Raw genomic sequence first — 21,728 nt, 5'->3', positions numbered from 1 at the left:
TCCTCTGGACCTGCATTCAGACTTCAAGGAAGCTGGGCAGAAAGGATGAGAATGGGATGCCACATTCTCCCCCCATTATTGTTACAAATAATTATACTGTCACAATTGATTAATAACACTTTAGCAGTGCCTGGTGGGAATGGAGAGTCAGAAGCACCCCCTCTCCCTTACACAGGGGCATATTTGAAAGTTACATTATGAAAGTGGGGAAGGTGGATCAGCATAGATGGACAAAAGAAGTCATGTTATGACCTGCCCCTCAAAGAAAGAATGCAGAGATTGAGGCCTCCCAGGTACAAGTTCACGTATCAAAACAAAGAAAGATTAATAGTTAAACTTTACCAGATCTAGATGAGCAGTGGCCCACTACTAGGCAAAGATCCATATGCCTCCCATAGAAGATTAATGATAGAAAGAGCCCTCAGCAAAAGTCAAAAACAATTCTAAGTATGACCTCCCCTGAGAACAGGGCGATATTAAGTATTGTACCATTCTTTACAGAAATAAGGGAGTAACATGTAGCCTGCCAAAGCCACAAGACTATGATGCTTACTGCTACTTCCTTATGAGCTAGTTGTTTAGGCAACGTGAATGTAACCTGAAAAAGTATAAAAGCTAATGCAGTTTCACTATTAAAATGAGTCCAGATTCACCCTCCAATAGAGTGTGGTGTCTATCTGTTCTCCCTCATGCTGACTCCTGACCCACCGGGGAGGTCACCTTCCGAGACCCCTGACTCTCCTGCTGCTCATCTGCTGTGGTGGTCCGCGGCATCACAGATAATACAGAATTATGTTTCAGAAAGAATGAAAGTGTTTGCATGGGTCAAGATATGTTGTTTCTATGTTGGAAGATATAGAACCCTTTAAAGACTCCAACCTGGGGATACTATCCATAGCCTGCTTCTCTTACACTTAGGTTACTCTCACATTACATTAGTTCTGGCTGACAGATTTAGAACAACTATATAATTTAATAATACCAACATTTCAATTTGTTCCAAAGTTAGTAAACCTGAATTTAATGTAATTTAAGTAGTAATTAAAAGTGTATCTGTGGGACCAGAAGGTGGTTTACCAGGTTGAGCGTACATGTTACAGTGCACAAGGACCAGGGTTCAAACCCCTGCTCCCAGGAGTCCAGCAGTAGAGCAGCAGGTTAAGTGCAAGTGGTGCAAAATGAAAGGACTGGCATAAGGATCCTGGTTCGAGCCCCCTACTCCCCACCTGCAGGGGAGTTGCTTCATAGGTGGTGAAGCAGGTCTGCAGGTGTCTATCTTTCTCTCCTCCTCTCTGTCTTCCCCTCCTCTCTCCATTTCTCTCTGTCCTATCCAACAATGACAACAACAATAATAACTACAACAATAAAACAACAAGGGCAACAAAAGGGAATAAATAAATAAAAATAAAATATTAAAAAAAAAAAAGAAATAGTTAATAAAATAGTAGAGGCACTATCATGGAGGAATTTTTTGTTTGTTTGTCTCACTTGATTAAACAGAAATGAAATAGCTGAAATCTGATTTTTTTTCTTTAGTATTACTTACTTCCATTTACTATTATAGGAAAACAAATCAAGGTCCGAGTGGTGGACCACCTAGTCGAGCACACATATTACAGTGCTCAAGGAGCCAAGTTCAAGTCCCTGGTCCCTACCTGCAGGGGGAAAGCTTCATGAGTGGTGAAGCAGTGCAGCAGGTGTCTCTCTGTCTCTCTGCTTCTCTATAACCACCTTCCCTCAACTTCTGGCTGTATCTATCCAATAAATAAATAAATATTAAAAAAAAACTTTTGAAAAACAAAACAAAACCAGTGTGAAGTATTATCTTATATTAGTCATAGTGAAATATTAAAAATAGTGGAAAGAACATTGATGACAAGGGTATAGAGAAATAGGAGCTCTCATATATTTTCAGTTGGAATGTAAATTTGTACAGTCTTTATGAAACATGATGAGACTCTTAAAGAAACTAAAATTATAAATTCCACACAAACTAGCAACACCATGCCTTGGTGTTTATTTTGAAGAATATGAAAATATGAATTCAAAAAGTCACATGTGTACCCAAAGTTCATAGCAACATTTGACACAATATTCAAGAGTTGGACACAACAAAATCCCCACTCACAGATAAATAGATAAAGACATTGTAGTATACATACTCAGTGGGATCCTACATACTCATTAGGAGGAAATATTTTTGTAGAAACATAGACAAAACTTGAGGTGACTGCTGTGTTAAGCCAGAAAGTGAAAGACATGACTAGATGGTTTCTTTCATGTTGAATATATATATTCAAAGTAAATGAATTAACAAATCACAACAATTATTCTTAAATTGTGAAAAATAAGATGGTTACCAGAAGGCCTGCAAGACAGCTCGCCTGGGAGAGCTTCTGGTCTAATATATGTATAACTCAAATCCATGTGTAACCCCTACTGCACAGGAAGAAGCTTCAGCTTTTTTTTCCTCTCTCGGTCTCATTCTTTATATCTGAAAAGTTAACTAGGGTAATGACAATGGATATCAAATGCACAACAATACTTTGAAACATGGCCTCTGAATTCCTCTGACTTGGGTTAAATTTCTGCTCCATTGGGGTTGGTGCAGTGGAACGTCTGGTTGAGTGCACATGTCACAGTGTGCAAGGACTCAGGTTTGAGCCCCCAGTCCCTACCTGCAGGGACTCTCTAACTCTCTTACTGTCAGGCTAGCTTTGCAGGCCTGAGAGAGAGACGTCCAGGGACTCATGGCTGAGTGGTACGCAGTTCAGTCTTTATTCATGTGGAACGCAGTGCAATCTAAGCTATCTCTAATCACAATCTTGTCCTTATATATCCTGAGGCAGAAGAGTCAGGTCCGAAGAAGATGTACATAGGATAGAGGGTGGGGAGAAGGAAAAGCGTGCAAAACAATGAGAATTAAACCCATGCCCTGGAGGAAGGGCAGTGCTTAGTTAACAGTGGCTATGTAAATAGAATACAGTTTTAAGCAGGGGGGATTAAACCAATGAAACAGAAGGGGTCTTAGAAACAGAATTTAGAAGCATACCAACACCTTACCCCCTCATTTCTGACTATCTCCATCTAATAAATAAATAAATAAATAAAGATAATGATTTTTTTTTTTTGGTGTATTGCACCAAAGCAAAAGACTCTGGAGTGGGGAGGGGGAGGGGAAGGGTTCAGGTCCTGGAACATGATGGCAGAAGAGGACCTAGTGGGAGTTGTATTGTTATATGGAAAAGTTGTGCATGTGCAAACTATTGTATTTTCCTGTCAACTATAGACCATTAATTCCCCAATAAAGAAATAAAACAAACAAACAATCAAACAAACAAATCTCTGCTCCATCCTATCTATATACATGGCCATGGACAGTTTGTTTCACTTTGCTATTCTGTGGGTAATTCAGTATCTACTTTGCTTATTACTGTGGACATTGTATATGATAAAGTGCATCAAATCTTTAGTACAGGACCTCATCTAAGGGAATTAGTCATATTATCAGCATATGTAATTGTCATTTATTTTTACTAATTATTACTTCTAAATGTTCGCCTTGTGAAAAAAATAAGGACATACTTTGTCCCACATATCATAAGCACTTCCCCTCTTGAAACACTCAAGAGAATTATCACAATGTGAGTAGGATCAGATACGAAGCCAGTGACAATGTCTGCAGATAGAGACATAGTCCTGGGATGTATCTGAACAAGCCTATCAATGCAGACCTTTTTAAACAAGTCTGGTAAAGTACAAGTTTGTGCAGTAGAGGTGAGAAACATACATTGTTGGTACAGAGAAAGCATTAAATGTGTTGTCCTATCAAAGTGTTGTCAGTGTTGGTTTTAATTATAATTTGAAAATGCTTTTTCATTTTTAGACAGAAAATATTGGAATTTATGTATTCAGAATTTTAGTTTTAGTTGACAAAGAAATCCTGGGACTCTTTCCACAAATAGTATTACTTATTTCTAGCACAAGGATGTCAGAAGTAATAGAAAAAAGTGGGAATTATAAAAAATATAAAGAGGGGTAGTGTCGGTAAAAGTTCTATGTTCTATCAAGTGAGCATATGATTCCTTGGAATTATCTACCATCTAGAAAGACCACCCCAATTTTGATCTTCCTACATACTCTGCTCTGTATTCCCTAATTCTAATATCTTTGTTCAAGATTGGTGTATCTTTGTACTAAATGAAATAGCTTAACCCCGGTCCTTATCTGCAGGAAGGAAACGGCAGTAATAGCTTTGCAAAAAGCTAGCTGAACAAATGCAGGGATGTCACATATGCAGTATTGAATGTACAATATTTGGGATACAGTAAAAAGTGGAACTGTTAATCCCCCTGTTAGAAAATGACCAAGAAAGGACCTGATGGGGGTGTACGCATGAGCGCACATGTTACAATGTGCAATGACCCGGGTTCGAGCTCCTGGTCAGAACCTGAAGGGGAAAAATCTTTGCAAGTGGTGTGAGCAGGTTATCAGGTGTCTCTCTGTCTCTCTCTCCTTCTCTAACACTCCCTTCCCTCTCGATTTATGGCTGTCTCTATCCAATGAATAAAGATAATAACAACAATAACAACAAAAAATAATAGTAAAAAGAAAAGGACCAAGAATTTCAAGGTGGATACAGTTAAGCAGTAGCTTCCATTAGGTATGAAATCTTGTCATTTTCCTAATTGTATGCTTGTCCAGCTAATTGTACATATGTGTTTACTTTCACCTTTGTGTTATACCTATACCCACAGGGGCCATCTGATCTGGATCAACTTACAATATGTCCATTGAAGTTTAATCTAAACCCAAGCTAATTTTCAGAATTTAATGCCAGACTCATGATCAAATTAATGGTTCACCATTAAATGATCTTCCTTGTTGATAGCAAGGAGACTTGACCCTTTTACTTTTTTTAATTCGTAATTTAATAATGATCAACAAGATTGTGAGATAAGAGGGGTACAATTCCATACAATTCCCCCCACCAGGGATCCATATCTTGTCCCCTCCCTTTGAAACTTTCCTATTCTTTATTCCTCTGGGAGCATTGACCCAGGATCATTATGGGGTGCAGAAGGTGGGAGGTCTGGCTTCTGTAATTGCTTCTCTGCTGGACCAGTCACCCAATTGTACTCCTCTTATTGTCTCAAATTAGATAGAGTTTATGACATATGTGAATGCATATAGAAACACAATCCCCACAAGTGGCTTAATTGTCATTGTGAAATGGGAAAATATCAAAATGGACATATAAATATTTAAATAATGTATTCAATTGGTATGAAGGTCAAAACTATATTTAAAAGAAGCATATACCTATATAGCCAACCTGACTTTTCTTCCACTTCATAGCTCTCTATAGTTAACCATTTGTTCAGATTTCCAGTGTTCTTATTTTTTTTCAGTATTTGTTTTCACTATTTCTTTTTTTTTTAAATTATTTTATTTATAAAAAGGAAACATTGACTAAACCATAGGATAAGAGGGGTAAAACTCCACACAAATCCCACCACCAGAACTCTGTATCCCATCCCCTCACCTGATAGCTTTCCTATTCTTTATCCCTCTAGGAGTATGGAACCAAGGTCATCGTGAGATGCAGAAGGTGGAAGGTCTGGCTTCTGTAATTCCTTCCCCGCTGAACACAGGTGTTGACAGGTTGATCCATACTCCCAGCCTGTCTCTCTCTTTCCCTAGTGGGGAAGGGCTCTGGGGAAGCAGAGCTCCAGGACACATTGGTGGAGTTGTCTGTCCAGGGAAGTCTGGTCGACATCATGCTAGCATCTGGAACCTGGTGGTTGAAAAGAGAGTTAACATACAAAGCCAAACAAACTGTTGACCAATCATGAACCTAAAGGCTGGAATAGTGCAGATGAAGAGTTGGGAGGTCCTCCATTTTGTAGATATTGGGGCCGGCTGGAATGTTCCTACTCATGACCACAGAATGTGAGCTCAGATCTACAAGGATACAGAGGTCACATAGGCTCCTAAGCTCATTATGGTCCCTAAATCACATCAAATTGATGGGGTTTAAAGTCAACAATATTTATACACCTTTCTCATATTAGGGAGCTACTCTCTTCCCTGATCCAACTTTCTGGTCCTTTTTCCAGTCAAGACATCATTTCCCCAGATAATAACTTGGATCCACCAGCATATCAGATTTCAGGCTCAGGGGAATAAAAAAAAAGAAAAACAACTAGTATATCCTCAGGCTATTTGGAATACAACTAAAATATGCCTACTAGCTATCTACAAAATGTTTTCACTATTTCTTTCTACTTTATTTTATTTGGTTTTTGAGATATTATTGACACATAACATTTCATAAGTTTCAAATGGACCCCAATAAATCTAGCTAATATCAATCACTAAGCACAGTTAACACATTTTCTTCCTGTGGCAGGCAGGGATTCTCACCAATGTACTAACAAGCAGTTCTTGTGATAAGAACTTTTAGTATCTACTGGCTTAGAAATTTTCAAACATGTGAAATGGTTTTGTGAAATACCATCACCATACTGTACATTACACCCCATTTTTACATTATTTTTTATAAAATTTCATCTACAAAATAACACATATCTACTATCCTATTTTTTCTTATTAAAGAGTGTATTTTACAGATTTCTTCACATCAATATGTAAATATATATATACTGTATATGTACTAATATATGTACTACTTTTCCCTTGCCATCAAAGTTATTGCGGGGTCTTGGTGCCTGGATAACAACTCCAACACTACCAATAGTTTTTCGTTTCTTACAGAAAAATAGAGAGGAATACACGTGGAGAGAGAGAGAGAGAGAGAGAGAGAGAGAGATTGAAAGAGAGAGAGACCTGAAGCACTGATAAACTGCTCATGAAGCTCCCACTGGTGGAAGCCAGAGGCTTAAGTCAAGGTCCTCACACGGGGTAAGGCATGTGCTCCAACCTCTGTAGTCCACAGTTTTTACTGCTATATATTACTCTGTTGTACAAATGTACCAGAGTTAATTAAGACAACTTTAAATTTTGAATACTTGAGTTACCTCTAAATATTGTTACAGAAGTAATGCCAAAACTTAAAACTTTGATCACATGGCATTTGGACTTCTATAATCATAATTATTAGATTCATAGAAGTGAAATGACATGTTTAAACTGTCAGTGCAGCATCTGCCCTTAGGTTTGATTTATCAAATTTTCCACCCATGGGTTTATATCATATTGTAATCCTACTGAAGTTGTATTAGAGAACATATTTTTCTACATTACCATCAACAGAATTAGCTTTTATACTTCTGCTACTGTTAGTCTGATTTATGAAATGTGGTAGAGGAATAGTTTTGCATTGAGTTTCTTTTTTTAATAATTTTTATTAGTGCTTTAATAATGATTATCAAGATTATAAGATAACAAGGATCTAATTCCATACAGTTCCCATCACCAAAGTTCTGTGTCCCATCCCTTCCATAGGAAACTTCCTTATCCTTTTTTTTAGTTAGTTATTTAATAATTATTGACAAGACTGTGGGATAAGAAGTATACAATTCCATACAATTCCCACCACCAATGTTCCATATTCCCTGCCCTCTACTTCCCTATTCTTTATCCCTCTGGGAGTATGGACCAAAATTCTTTATAAGGTGCAGGGCTGTCCATTATCACCATTAGTCTTCAACATAGTATTGGAAGTTCTCACCATAGCGGGGGAGGGGGGAGTGGGAGATCCCAAATCTTCATCTGCAATATGACCATGGAAAACGATGTCAGACTGACAGGGATGCAGAGGTTACACAGGCTCCTGTGCTAAATACAAATAGACATGGACCCTAGGTTTTAGGTTTACCATTAACAGTATTTATATACTTTCCCCATATTTGGGAGCTACTCTCTGCTCTGATCCACCTTTCTAGTCCTTATTTTCAATACTGAAAATAAGTTTCCAGACAATATTTTTAGCTCACTTGTATGTTAGCTATGGGGCTCAGGCAAAAATTAGTAAAGTCATGGGCCCCTTAAAATATACCTAAAGTAGACTTCTTAGCTTCTTCCAACACGAAGATTCCAAAGCTCATCTGATATAGTCTTACTTTTAAGTTCTTGATTATTAAACAATTTGTTCTGTTTTGTATCTTAATGCTTTTCAGCCACCAAATTGCAGATGCTACCATGATGCCAACCTGATGTGTCTGGGCAGATGACCTTACCAATGTGTCCTGGAATCCCACCTCACCAGAGCCCTGCCCCACTAGGGAAAGAGAGAGACAGGCTGGGAGTATGAATCAACCCATATTTATCAGTGAAGCAACTACAGAAACCAGACCTCTAAACTTCTGCACCCCATTAAAGTCTTTCATCCATACTCCTACAGGAATAAAGACTAGCTATCCTTCCAGTGGAGGGGAGGTTATAGGGATCTCTGGTAGTTGGAATTGTATGGAATTGTACCCCTCTTATCCCACAATCTTTTCGATCATTATTAAATCACTAAATAATATTTGAGTTCAGAGTGGTGAAACCTTGTTAATGACAATTATATACAAATAAATGTGAAATAAGCAGGTCTGGGGATGATAAGGCATATGCAAGCAACATCTCTCATGCTGTACCACACATACCAAAAGAAAAATTCATTTACTTAAAAGTAAATAAAATGAGTGATCCAGACAATAGCATGACTGTTCAACTCAACTCATTAGTTGTCTTGGTTTTTAAGTAATCTAATCTATAAACCCACAAATATCTGATGCATTCATCAAACATATTCCTGAAGTTGAAATATATAAGCTTGATTTTGTAACAGGCAGTATATTGTATATTCTCCTTCATGTAATCTATATTTTACATTTATTCAGTATTATATTTCATAAATATGTTATAGCTTATAGTTAAAATACCTGGAATGCAAACTTTGCTTATTTTCAGATGTCTAGCTTCTCAGTTCACTTTTCAAAAGCATTTAAGTTGTAAAAGAATCTTCCACCTTAAAACAACAACAACAACAAAAGCAACCAATAGTTTCTTCTACTTATAAATGCTGTCCTTTTAAAATTATTTAGATGAAAACTGAGGCTCACCTTTCAAATATTGGAGCATATTTTCTAATCTTATGAAGCCTGAATAAAATAGGATGATAAAGGGAGTCAGGCGGTTGTGCAGCGGGTTAAGCGCAGGTGGCGCAAAGCGCAAGGACCCAAATAAGGATCCCTGTTCAAGCCCCCAGCTCCCCACCTGCAGGGGAGTCGCTTCACAAGTGGTGAAGCAGGTCTGCAGGTCTTTCTCTGTCTTCCCCTCCTCTCTCCATTTCTCTCTGTCCTATCCAACAATAAAGATATCAATAATAACTACAACAATAAAACAAGGGCAACAAGAGGGAATAAATAATAAATAAATAAATAAATACTAGAAAATAAATATAAAAAAATTAAAAATAGAGATAAAATGTGACTCAATCTTGATTAGACACTTAATAGGGAAAATCCGTCAGACTGCTCTTCCTGAAATACCCACTGGTTTGAGCAGTGTCTTTAAAGCATTGTGATTGCCTGACATTTCTTAGCATAAAAGTTTATTTTGATTGTTCTTTCAAGGAAGAAAAAAGTGAAAATCTATAAAACTTAAGTTCTCTCAAAATGATTTCATTTTTTAATACTGGTAAAATGCAAATTTCCTTGTGAAGAAAAGAATGACAGCAGTTTATCTAAACAGATTCCATGCATTTTAATTACTGCTTTTGGCATGGTACAAAGATTCTAATCTTTCCTAAATCCCACTCTAATGTCTGCTGTCTCAAAGGTTTAGTTATTCAGGTAAAGATTTTCATCAGATACTTGTTATGCACTGATGGCAATGTTAGCTGATATAATTAAGCTGACTGAAAGGGTAGTTAAATCAATAGACAGAGAAATATGATACTCATACAAATCTAAGTCTCAGTTTTCTAACAAATATTTCCATCATTGACCTTATGTACATTTCCTGATATAAAGTAATTTATTATTTCCTCTTTTGTACTAGGGACATAGCATGATGGTTATGCAAAAAGCCTTTCATGACTGAGGAACTATAAAGCCCCAGGTATAGTTCCCAGCATCACCATAAACCAGAGCTGAGCAGTGTTCAGGTATAAATAAGTAAATAATTTTTTCTTTTGGCCTGTGAATATCAGAACTTTAAGAAAAGCAAAAAAAATTCAAAGATAGTAAGTATGGACTAAGTAAATTGACTAATTGGCACTGTAAGTCTTTATCTGACTAGATAATATATGTGTTATTTTTTAAAAATATATTTATTTATTTTCTCTTTTGGTTGCCTTTGTTTTTATTGTTGTAGTTATTATTGTTGTTGTTATTGATGTCATCGTTGTTGAATAGGACAGAGAGAAATGGAGAGAGGAGTGGTAGACAGAGAGAGAGAGAGAAAGATAGACATCAGCAGACCTGCCTCGCTGTTTGTGAAGTGACTCCCCTACAGGTAGGGAGTCGGGGCCTGGAACCAGGATCCTTATAGCTGGTCCTTGAACTTTGAACCACCTGCGCTTTACCCGCTGTACTACCACCTGACTCCCGTGACTTTTTTTTATACAGATTTCTCAGGACAGAATTTTTCAAATAGAATTCTATATGGATCAACCTTCCAATGCCCATATTCAACAGGGAAGCAATTACAGAAGTCAGACCTTCCACCTTCTGCACCCCATAATGACCCTGGGTCCATACTCCCAGAGGGATAAAGAGTAGGAAAGCTATGGGAGGGGGGGGGATACAGAGTTCTGGTGGTGGGAATTGTGTTGAGTAGTACCTTGCTTCTTCTATGGTTTTTTTGTCAGTGTTTCTTTTTTTACAAATAAAAATTTAAAAACAAAGAATAAGGAAGCTATCAAGGGAGGTGACTTGATATGGAGCTCTGGGGGTGGGCATTGTTTGGAAACGTACCCCTCTTATCCTACACCCTTGTCAATATTTCCATTTTATAAATAAAATCTATATAAGAATGAAAGCCAAAGTTTTAAATTTGATAATCATTAGTTCAAATAACAAAAGAGGAGCCTAACTCAAACTTCTTCCCACATCTTTTTTTGGGGGTAATAATTTTGTTAAACATTCATGTGGATTTTTGTTTTCTTTATCCAAGAACATCTCCACTAAAATTCAATATTCTGAATGACATATATTATATTTGTTGCAAGATTAATAAGATGAAGGAAAAGAACAGGAAAAAAGCAAGATTCTATTATATAATTTGCATTTTTAGAGACTTGCTTACAAACCTTAACTAAAAAAAATAGTATCAGATTAGATTAACTTAATATTTATTTAATGGAGAAAACCAGAACTATTTGCTTCAAGTTTTCATGTTTGTAGGTCAAGAAGAAGGCTGTTCTTTATCTTCCTACTTTACAAATACTCTGCGTTTGGTAAAAATGAATGTAGACCTAAAGGAAAAATATATTTGAAGGGGGAAAAGAAGTACCATGCTTTCTGATTAATTTTTTTAAAATTTGCATTACTGATGTCTATAGATAAATGTTCTGTTTGCATTAATATATTGAATAATTAGTAGACACATTCTATTTACTTTTTACTTAGTGGTTATATAAAAGATTAGAGCATAAAAAACATAATTACTTAAATAACAATATGCTAAAATAATAGTATGAAAGAATTTGACTCCATAAAGATTCAATTTTTTGTAAAACAGTTATTTTTCTTTATTGGGGGGAATTGATGTTCTACAGTCAACAGTAAAATACAGTAGTTTGTACATGCTGTACAGTTCTCAGTTTTCCACATAACAAGTTAACCCCCTCTAGGTCCTCCTCTGTCATCATGTTCCAGGACCTGAACCCTATCCCCTACCCCACTCCAGAATCTTTTACTTTGGTGCCATCTACCAAGCCGAGTCCAAGTTCTGCTTTGTGTTTTCTTATTTTTCAACTTCTTTTTATTATTATTAGTGATTTAATAATTATTGACAACAAGGTGGGATAAGACAGCTGCACTATACTTTATCCCACTGGGAGTATGGACCAAAGATCTCTAAGGGGTACAGAAGGTTGGAAGTCTGGCTTCTGTAATTGCTTCTCCACTGGGCATGGGCGTTGACAAATCGATCCATACTCCTATCCTGTTTCTACGGTTCCTTAGTGGGGCAGGGCTCTGGGGAGTTGGGATAAGAGGATAGACACATTGGTGAAGTCTTCTGCCCAGGGAAGTCACGTTGGCATCATGGTAGTATTTTTCAGCTTCTGTCTATGAGTGAAATCATCCCATCTTCATCCTTGTCTTTCTGATTTGTTTCACTTAACATGATTCCTTTAATTCCATCCAAGATGAAGAAGGTGAATTCACCATGCTGAGTAGTATTCCATTGTATATATTCACCACAATTGTCTCAGCCACTCATCTGTTGTTGGACACATGGGTTGCTTCCAGGTTTTGGCTATTATAAATTGTGCTGCTGTGAACATAGGTATACACAGATCTTTTTGGATGGGTGTATTTGGTTCCTTTAGATATATCCTCAGGAGAGGAAAAGCAGGTTCATAGGGTAGGTCCATTTCAAGCCTTCTGAGAGTTTTCCAGACTGCTCTCCACAGAGGTTGGACCAATTGACATTTCCACCAGCAGTGCAAGAGGGTTCCCTTGTCCCCACAGCCTCTCCATTATTTGTTGCTGCTACCTTTTCTGATGTTTGAAATTCTCACAGGAGTGAAGTGGTATTTCATTGTTTTCTTTATTTGCATTTATCTGAAAATCAGTGAGCCTTTTTTCATGTTTGTTGGCCTTTTGGATGTCTTCAATGGAGAATATTCCATTCATCTCCTCTCCCTATTTTTGGATGGGGTCATTTGTTTTCTTGTTGCTGAGTTTAATGAGCTCTTTATATATTTAGGTTATTAGCCTCTTGTCTGATGTATGGAATATAAAGTTCTTCTCCCATTCTGTAAAGGGGTCTCGTTATTTGGGTAGTTGTTTCTTTTGCTATGCAGAAGTTTTTTAATTTGGTGTAGTCCTGTTGATTTATTTTTGTTTTAGTCTTCTTTGTAATTGGATTCATATCATTCATATCATTGAGGGTGTCTTTAAAATTTAGACAGAAAAAAGTTTGGCCAATATTTTCTTTTAAGTATTTGGTAGTTTCTTGTCTAACATCCAAATCCTTGATCCATTTGGAATTTACTTTTGTGTTGGATGAAATATAGTAAGTAGTTCAGTTTCATCCTTCTCTATGTTTCAACCCAATTTTTCCAACACCATTGTTGAAGAGACTTTCCTTTTCCTATTTAGTATTCTGGCTACCTTTGTCAAAGATTAGATATCTGTAGGTTTGGGGGTTTACTTCTGGGCTCTCAATTCTATTCCAATGGTCAATTTGTCTATTTATATTTTATTTCCAAGAAATTTTGATAACAATGGTCATAAAACAATTCTAACTCTAGGTCCATGTTTCTGATAGCCAGCCCATATAAAATGATATAGACAATGGAATGGATAAAGCTGACAATAAGGTATGAAGAAAATTAAGAAATTAGTAATGGCCATATAGAATATGATTCCACTTACATAAAATTCCAAAAATAAACAAATCCTAGAAGACTGAAATGCAAAGTGTTTATCTAGGGCTGGATTTCAGTTTGAGATCTAAGAGGAAATGAGTAGTTACTGCTAATAATTATGATAATAAGTTTTAAACCAAGAGTATAGATTATTGCACACTCTAAGAATATGCTAAAAAATCCAATATATTGTATACCATATGTGAATTATAGCTCAAAATTACTATAATTTTTAAAATTATTATGGATTTATCTGGGAGGTATAAATAATACCTTTAGGAAAAATGATTTTATGAAAACAGGAATAATGCCTTCATTCAGGATAGGAAATAATAGGAGAGATAATGTTATTTTACTGGGAAATTCAGAAAATATTTATTCTGATTTCCTATATGTCTCATTTTTCCAGGTTATCAGTTTAAACAGTAGATAGTGGTTAATTTCCTGGATTCTGTAGACAAACAGTAAGTGTCACTCAATAAGTCATTCTGGATATTTTGAAGAAGATCTATGACTTCATAAGCTTCAAAGTTATCATTTACAAAAAGGAAGAGGATATAGAAGATGATATACAGTTCAGTTTTATAGGATCAAATGAGAATGTTCAGTTTCTCTGTCTCTGTCTCTTTCTGTCTCTGCTTCTCTCTCTCACACACATACACACCACACACACACACATATACATACATACCATAGACACATAAAAACCTTACTAACAGAAAACCTAAAATATAAGTAGTGCTCAATGACTGTTTTTATAAAAGTATCTCTACTCATCTAAGTTACACAGAATTTCTAAGTAGAGGTGGAATATAAAAAAAAAATCAGATTCTGGCTCTCTTTCTGTGCTTTTTCTACTCTACGGAGGATAAAGAAATACTAGACATTCTAGAGGAAAACTTTATTTTGAACAATGGCACTACAATACATTAAATCCATAATATCAATAAATATCAATGGCTTAAACTTACTCATCAAAAGGCACAGAGTGGGGGGATGGATCAGAAAACATAACCCAACCATATGCTGCTTGCAAGAATCCCATCTGTCACAACAAGATAAACACAGACTTAAAGTGAAAGGATGGAAAACTATCATACATGCTATTGGACAAAAAAAAGGGCAGGAACAGCCATTCTCATCTCAGACACATAGATTTTAAATTAAATAAAGTAATAAAAGATAAGGCAAGGACATTATATAATGATTAGAGGATCAATCAGCCAAGAGGACTTAACAATTATTAATACCTATGCACCCAATGAGGGACCATCTAAATACGTCAAGCACTTACTGAAAGAATTTCAAAAAAAATCAGTAGTAATACAATAATAGTGGGAGACTTCAATACCCCACTCTCACACTTAGACAGATCAACAGTGCAGAGAACCAACAAAGATACAAGACAATTGAATGAAGAGATTGACAGACTAAACCTCTTGGACATTTTCAGAGTCCTTCACCCCAAAAAACTGGAATACAATTCTTTTCAAATCCACATAACACATACTCAAGGATAGACCACATGTTAGGCCACAAAGACAGCATCAATAAATTCAAGAACATCGAAATCATCCCAAGTATCTTCTCAGACCACAGCAGAGTAAAACTAACATTTAACAACAAACAGAGAATTATTAAAAGTCACAGAATTTGGAAACTAAACAACATACTCGTTAAGAACCACTGGGTCAGAGATTCACTCAAGCAGGAAATTCAAATGTTCCTGGAAACAAATGAAAATGAAGACACAACCTATCAAGATACTTGGGACACAGCTAAAGCAGTACTGAGAGGGAAACTTATAGCCATACAATCACATATTAAACACCAAGAAAAAGCTCAAATGAACGACCTTACTGCACACCTCAAGGACTTAGAGGAAGAGGAACAAAGGAACCCTAAAGCAACCAGAAGGACAGAAATCACTAAAATTAGAGCAGAAATAAACAACATCAAAAATAAAAGAACCATACAAAAGATCAGTGAAGCCAAATGTTGGTTCTTTGAAAGATTAAACAAAATTGACAAACCCCTAGCCAGACTCACCAAACAAAAAAGAGAGAAGACTCAAATTATAGAATTGTAAACGATGGAGGAGATATCACAACTGACACCAAGGAATTCCAGACAATCATGCGAAACTTCTATGAAGAACTATATGCCACCAAGCTAGAGAAAGTGGAAGAAATGTTACAATTCCTAGAAACCAATGCCCTTCCAAAACTGAACCAAGAAGAACTACAAAATCTAAATTCACCAATCACAGACAAAGAAATTGAAACCGTTATTAAGAATCTCCCCAACAAAAAAAGTCCTGGACCAGATGGCTTCACAAACAAATTCTACAAAACTTTCAGGAAACGGTTAGTACCCATACTTCCTAAGCTATTCCATAAGATTGAAGAAACAGGAATTAAACAGGAGTTAAAGATTGAAGAAACAGGAATACTCCTTCCACCTTCTATGAAGCCAACATCACCCTGATACCAAAAACTGATAGGGACAGAACAAAAAAGGAAAATTACAGACTGTAATTTTCATCTCTGATGAACACAGATGCCAAAATATTAAACAAGATCTTGGCCAACCAGATACAGCAGCATATCAAAAAGATTGTTCATTATGACCAAGTGGGATTCATCCCACGAATGCAAGGCTGGTTCAACATCCGTAAATCAATCAATGTCATTCACCACATCAATAAAAGCAAAGCCAAAAGCCACAGGATTATCTCAATAGATGCAGAGAAAGCCTTTGACAAAATCCAACACCCATTCATGCTCAAACTCTACAAAAAATGGGAACAAATGGGAAATTCCTCAAGATAGTGGAGTCTATATATAGCAAACCTTCAGCCAACATCATACACAATGGACAGAAGCTGAAAGCATTCCCCCTCAGATCAGGGACTAGACAGGGCTGTCCACTGTCACCATTACTCTTCAACATAGTATCAGAAGTTTTTGCCATAGCAATCAGGCAAGAGAAAGATATCAAAGGAATACAGATTGGAAGGGAATAAGTCAACCTCTCACTATTTGCAGATGATATGATAGTATACATAGAAAAACCTAAAGAATCCAGCAGAAAACTACTGGAAGTTATTAGGCAATATAGCAAGGTATCAGGCTACAAAATCAATGTACAAAAATCAGTGGCATTTCTTTAAGAAAACACTAAATCTGAAGAAGAAGACATCCAGAAATCACTCCCATTTACTGTTTCAGCAAAATCAATCAAATACATAGGAATAAAGTTGACTAAAGAAGTGAAAGACTTGTATGCTGAAAACTATGAGTCGCTACTCAAGGAAATAGAAACTGATACCAAGAAATGGAAAGATATCCCATGCTCATGGATTGGAAGAATAAATATCATCAAAATGAATATTCTCCCCAGAGCCATATACAAATTTAATGCAATACCCATCAAAGTTCCACCAAACTTCTTTAAAAGAATAGAACAAACACTACAGTCATTTATCTGGAACCTGAAAACACCTAGAATTGCCTAAACCATCTTGAGGAAAAGAAACAGAAATGGAGGCATCACACTCCCAGACCTTAAACTATATTATAAAGCCATCATCATCAAAACAGCATGGTACCGGAACAAAAATAGGCACACAGACCAGTGGAACAGAATTGAAAGCCCAGAAGTAAATCCCAACACCTAGGGACATCTAATTTTTGATAAGGGGGCCCAAAGGATTAAATGGAAAAAGGAGGCTCTCTTCAATAAATGGTGCTGGGAAAACTGGGTTGTAACATGCAGAAGAATGAAATTGAACCACTTTATCTCGCCAGAAACAAAAATCAACTCCAAATGGATCAAACACCTGGATGTCAGACCAAAAACAATCAAATACTTAGAGGAAAACATTGGTAAAACAGTTTCCCGCCTACACCTCAAGGATATCTTTGATGAATCAAACCCAATTGCAAGGAAGACTAAAGCAGAAACAAACCAATGGGAATACATAAAATTGAAAAGCTTCTGCATATCCACAGAAACTATTAAACAAACAAAGAGACCCCTCACAGAATGAGAGATCTTCACATGCCATACATCAGACAAGAAACTAATCACCAAAATATATAAAGAGCTCAGCAAACTTAGCACCAAAAAAGCAAATGACCCACCCAAAAATGGGCAGAGGATATGAACAAAACATTCACTTCATAGGAGATCCAAAAGGCTAACAAACATATGAAAAACTGCTCTAGGTCACTGATTGTCAGAGAAATGCAAATTAAGACAACACTATGATACCACCTCACTCCTGTAAGAATAGCATACATCAAAAAGGACAGCAGCAACAAATGCTGGAGAGGTTGTGGAGGCAGAGAAACCCTTTTGCATTGCTGGTGGAATGTAAATTGGTCCAGCCTCTGTGGAGAGCAGTCTGGAAAACTCTCACAAGGCTAGACATGGACCTTCTGTATGATCCAGTAATTCGTCTCCTGGGCTTATACCCCAAGGAGTCCATAACACCCAACCAAAAAGAGGTGTGTACTCCTATGTTCATAGCAGCACAATTCATAATAGCTAAAACCTGGAAGCAACCCAGGTGCCCAACACCAGATGAGTGGCTGAGAAAGCTGTGGTATATATACACAATGGAATACTATGCAGCTATCAAAAACAATGAACCCACCTTCTCTGACCCATCTTGGACAGAGCTAGAAGGAATTATGTTAAGTGAGCTAAGTCAGAAAGATAAAGATGAGTATTAGATGATCCCACTCATCAACAGAAGTTGAGTAAGAAGATCTGAAAGGGAAACTAAAAGCAGGACCTGACCAAATTGTAAGTAGGGCACCAAAGTAAAAACCCTGTGGTGAGGGGTAGACATACAGATTCCTGGGCCAGTGAGGGGTGGGAGTGGTTGGGAGGGATGGGTCACAGTCTTTTGGTGGTGGGAATGGTGTTTATGTACACTCCTAGTAAAATGTAGTCATATAAATCACTAGTTAGTTAATATGCCAGGGGGAAAATCAATTGTGTGTCTCGAAGTTTTTTAAAACACAGACTGAGTCTTTTTAATATATATGCTGTGTATTTGATATGTGGACTCTCTCAAAAGCCTAGACCAAGTAGAAGCAACCAGTAGCACAGCTATTTACAAGATACTGGGTACTGTACAGCTAGCCCTAACAAAAGGACTTTTCAAAGTTAACCCCATTGCCAAATAATGTGATGATAACATTAACTATTCATTGTCTTTTTGAACCCTAAGACAGCAGGAACCTCACATCTCCACTATAGAGCCTCTACTTCCCCCAATCCTGGAACCCTTGGATAGGGCCCCCTTTCCCGTATGCCTCTCCCAATCTATATCAAATAATATTGCATCTGCCGATCACAACCTAATCAATACAAAGATTGCCACCTCAACATGCTTCACTTCAGACTGTGTCCAGAGACTTCATGTGTATAACGACAACCCTTCAGCTTCATTACTCCGGTGAGACCTTTCCTTTCATAGTATACTCTAATTCCATCTCAGGTGGTTCACTTTCTAACAAAGTCTCAAAACCTAGATATACACCAGTTTCTGTGAGAGAGAGAGCATATGTTCACACGTATCCACAAACTACTGCAAAATATATACCTGAAAGCAGAAGTACACTAGAGTTTGCAGTGAGTACCCCCTAACACTTCCTCTCCACTATTCCAAGCTTTGGGTCCATGATTGCTCAACAATTTGTTTAGCTTTGTATGTTAACTCTTTTTTCAGTCACCAGGTTCCAGATGTCATCAGGATGCCGGCCAGGCTTCCCTGGACTGAAGACCCCACCAATATGTCCTGGAGCTCAGCTTCCCCGGAGACACACCCTCCTAGGGAAAGAGAGAGACAGACTGGGACTATGGACTGACCAGTCAATGCCCATGTTCAGCGGGGAAGCAATTACAGAAGCCACACCTTCCACCTTCTACAACCCAAAATGACCCTGGGTCCATACTCCCAGAGAGATAGAAAATGGGAAAGCTATCAGGGGCGGGGGTGGGGTATGGAGATTTAGTGGTGGGAATTGTGTGGAGTTGTATCCCTCCTACCCTGTGGTTTTGTTAATTTATCCTTTCTTAAATAAAAAGAAATACTAGGTATTTTACTCAGAAAGTGAATAATTCTGAAGTCAAATCATTTTATAATAACTTATTTACAATGATCTTGAGAGTCTATATACAGAAGGAATCCATTAAGGTTTTAAAAAGATTTTATAGTACATATGTATCATTGAGATATATAGTTTTAATGAGACAATACTTATGCATTGGACTTTGGGATCATATTTCTTGTCTCTGAATTCACCCTTTTGCTTGACATTCAATTTATGGTATGTGTTAATCTAATCTAACTGTTCATTGCATCTGCAGGCTTACATAAATAAACCTGAAAAATTTTGCAAAACAGCTAAATTTCAGTCTTTATCTACAGTTTATCTTCAAGAGAAATGGAGAAAAAAAGAGTTGCATAAATTTCCTGGACTTTTGGTGGCATATTCTGTGTGGTTAAGATGAATTGGTTCCTCTATATACATTTTGGATGTAACATGATTAACTGTTGACCTCTGCATATGTCATCATATCAGCATTTTGACTAGCAAAGAAGTTTTTTCTAAGAGGGTTCACCTGGGAAGACTTATGCTTTGCTGTGGATATGGCCCAAAGTTTAAGTTTATTCCCCACCACACTGGGTGAAACGTTGATTCTATGGTGTCTTTCCCTCTCTTTCTTGATTTATGATTAATATGAGGACTATTATGATCTATAAGATTTTTATTCAAAGATAAAAAACTTATAGTAATAAAACAGTTTAATAAACAGTACAGAATTAAGCTGCTTATATTAATATTTGTAGAATGAATATGCTCAGTAATATTGAGCAGCTGACAGATATAATTGTATTTGGTGTATTAAACCTCTCTATGAATTCTCAATATGCTCTACCTTTGGGCAACTTGAGCAAGTTTGGTTCTGACCCTTTGGTTCATCTGAGTTTGAATTTTGTGTCATAACACATTATTTTTAAATTAATTTGAAATCCAGTAGACATATATTTCAGTGATATGAAATAACATAAAAATTACAACTACTATCTATAGATAAACATTTCTTTTTTGCCACCTGAGCTATGATTCAAAAACTTGGTTTGCAAAATTATTTGTCATGTTCTCCTCTCAATTGCTGAACCATTTTAATACTTTATGTCATCTTTAGATAGAGCAACATTTAAGGGTAATGTTAAGAATCCTTCACCCCTCAATTTCTGTATTTGATCATAAATTCCCCTTTGGTTCTAATTTCCTTGACATAATACATATCCTAGACCCTTCTTCCTCTTCACCTCATAGATTTGGCACTTCATTCATACATCTGCATATAGATATTATGGGTTCTGTCTTAACCTACTCTAGGAACACTAGGTTCTCTTACTATTAATGAAAACATTATGTTCCTCTGCCTGTCAGTCTGGCAGGACTACACCGTTTCTCTAACTTCTGGAAATTTCATCACATCATCATGACCAATCCCATTATAACTTGATGCAACCATATATAATCCTCATAGTCCTAGAAAGCAGGTGCTATAATTTCCTTTCTTGGTTTTGATCATTCAAAACTGCATTTGGCTGCTAATTTTATATAAGGGTCTTTCTGGAAAATATGTCTTTTAACAGGACTTGGAGATGTTTGGTTATTTGCTTGTCAATTATGACTGCTTATTATAATAATAGTTGTGAAGTATATATAGATGCTTTGGCAGAAGTGTATTAACGTGTGTATTGAGGAAGTTTGAGTTTATATCATTGAAGAAACCTTCTAGAACAATATCACAATAGAAAGAGAAATAAATAAAAGAAGGAACTTCTTTTTAATACATTTTATATCAACATCGAGTATAGAAATATTCCTGGAATGCTTTTAGCTATTGTATCTTACAAGCTCATAGTTGATGAGTTTTTGACTTTTCAATTTTATTTTATTTCATTTATTTTAGTTTTTTCTAAGTTTCTGCCTTTTTTAACCACAGAGTCGACCTGTCTACACTGATAAGTTGAGTCTTATAGATTTCTTTTGACAACTTACTCCTAAAGGCAGTCTTCATTTCTCTATTTCCAGATGAAAATAGAACTCAACACATTCAAGAGAAAACATAGGTAATGTTT

The sequence above is a fragment of the Erinaceus europaeus genome, chromosome 8, assembly GCF_950295315.1.
Source record: "Erinaceus europaeus chromosome 8, mEriEur2.1, whole genome shotgun sequence".
Classification (NCBI taxonomy): Eukaryota; Metazoa; Chordata; class Mammalia; order Eulipotyphla; family Erinaceidae; genus Erinaceus; species Erinaceus europaeus.
The sequence above is the reverse complement of the archived record's forward strand: the minus strand, read 5'-3'. Positions refer to the sequence as shown.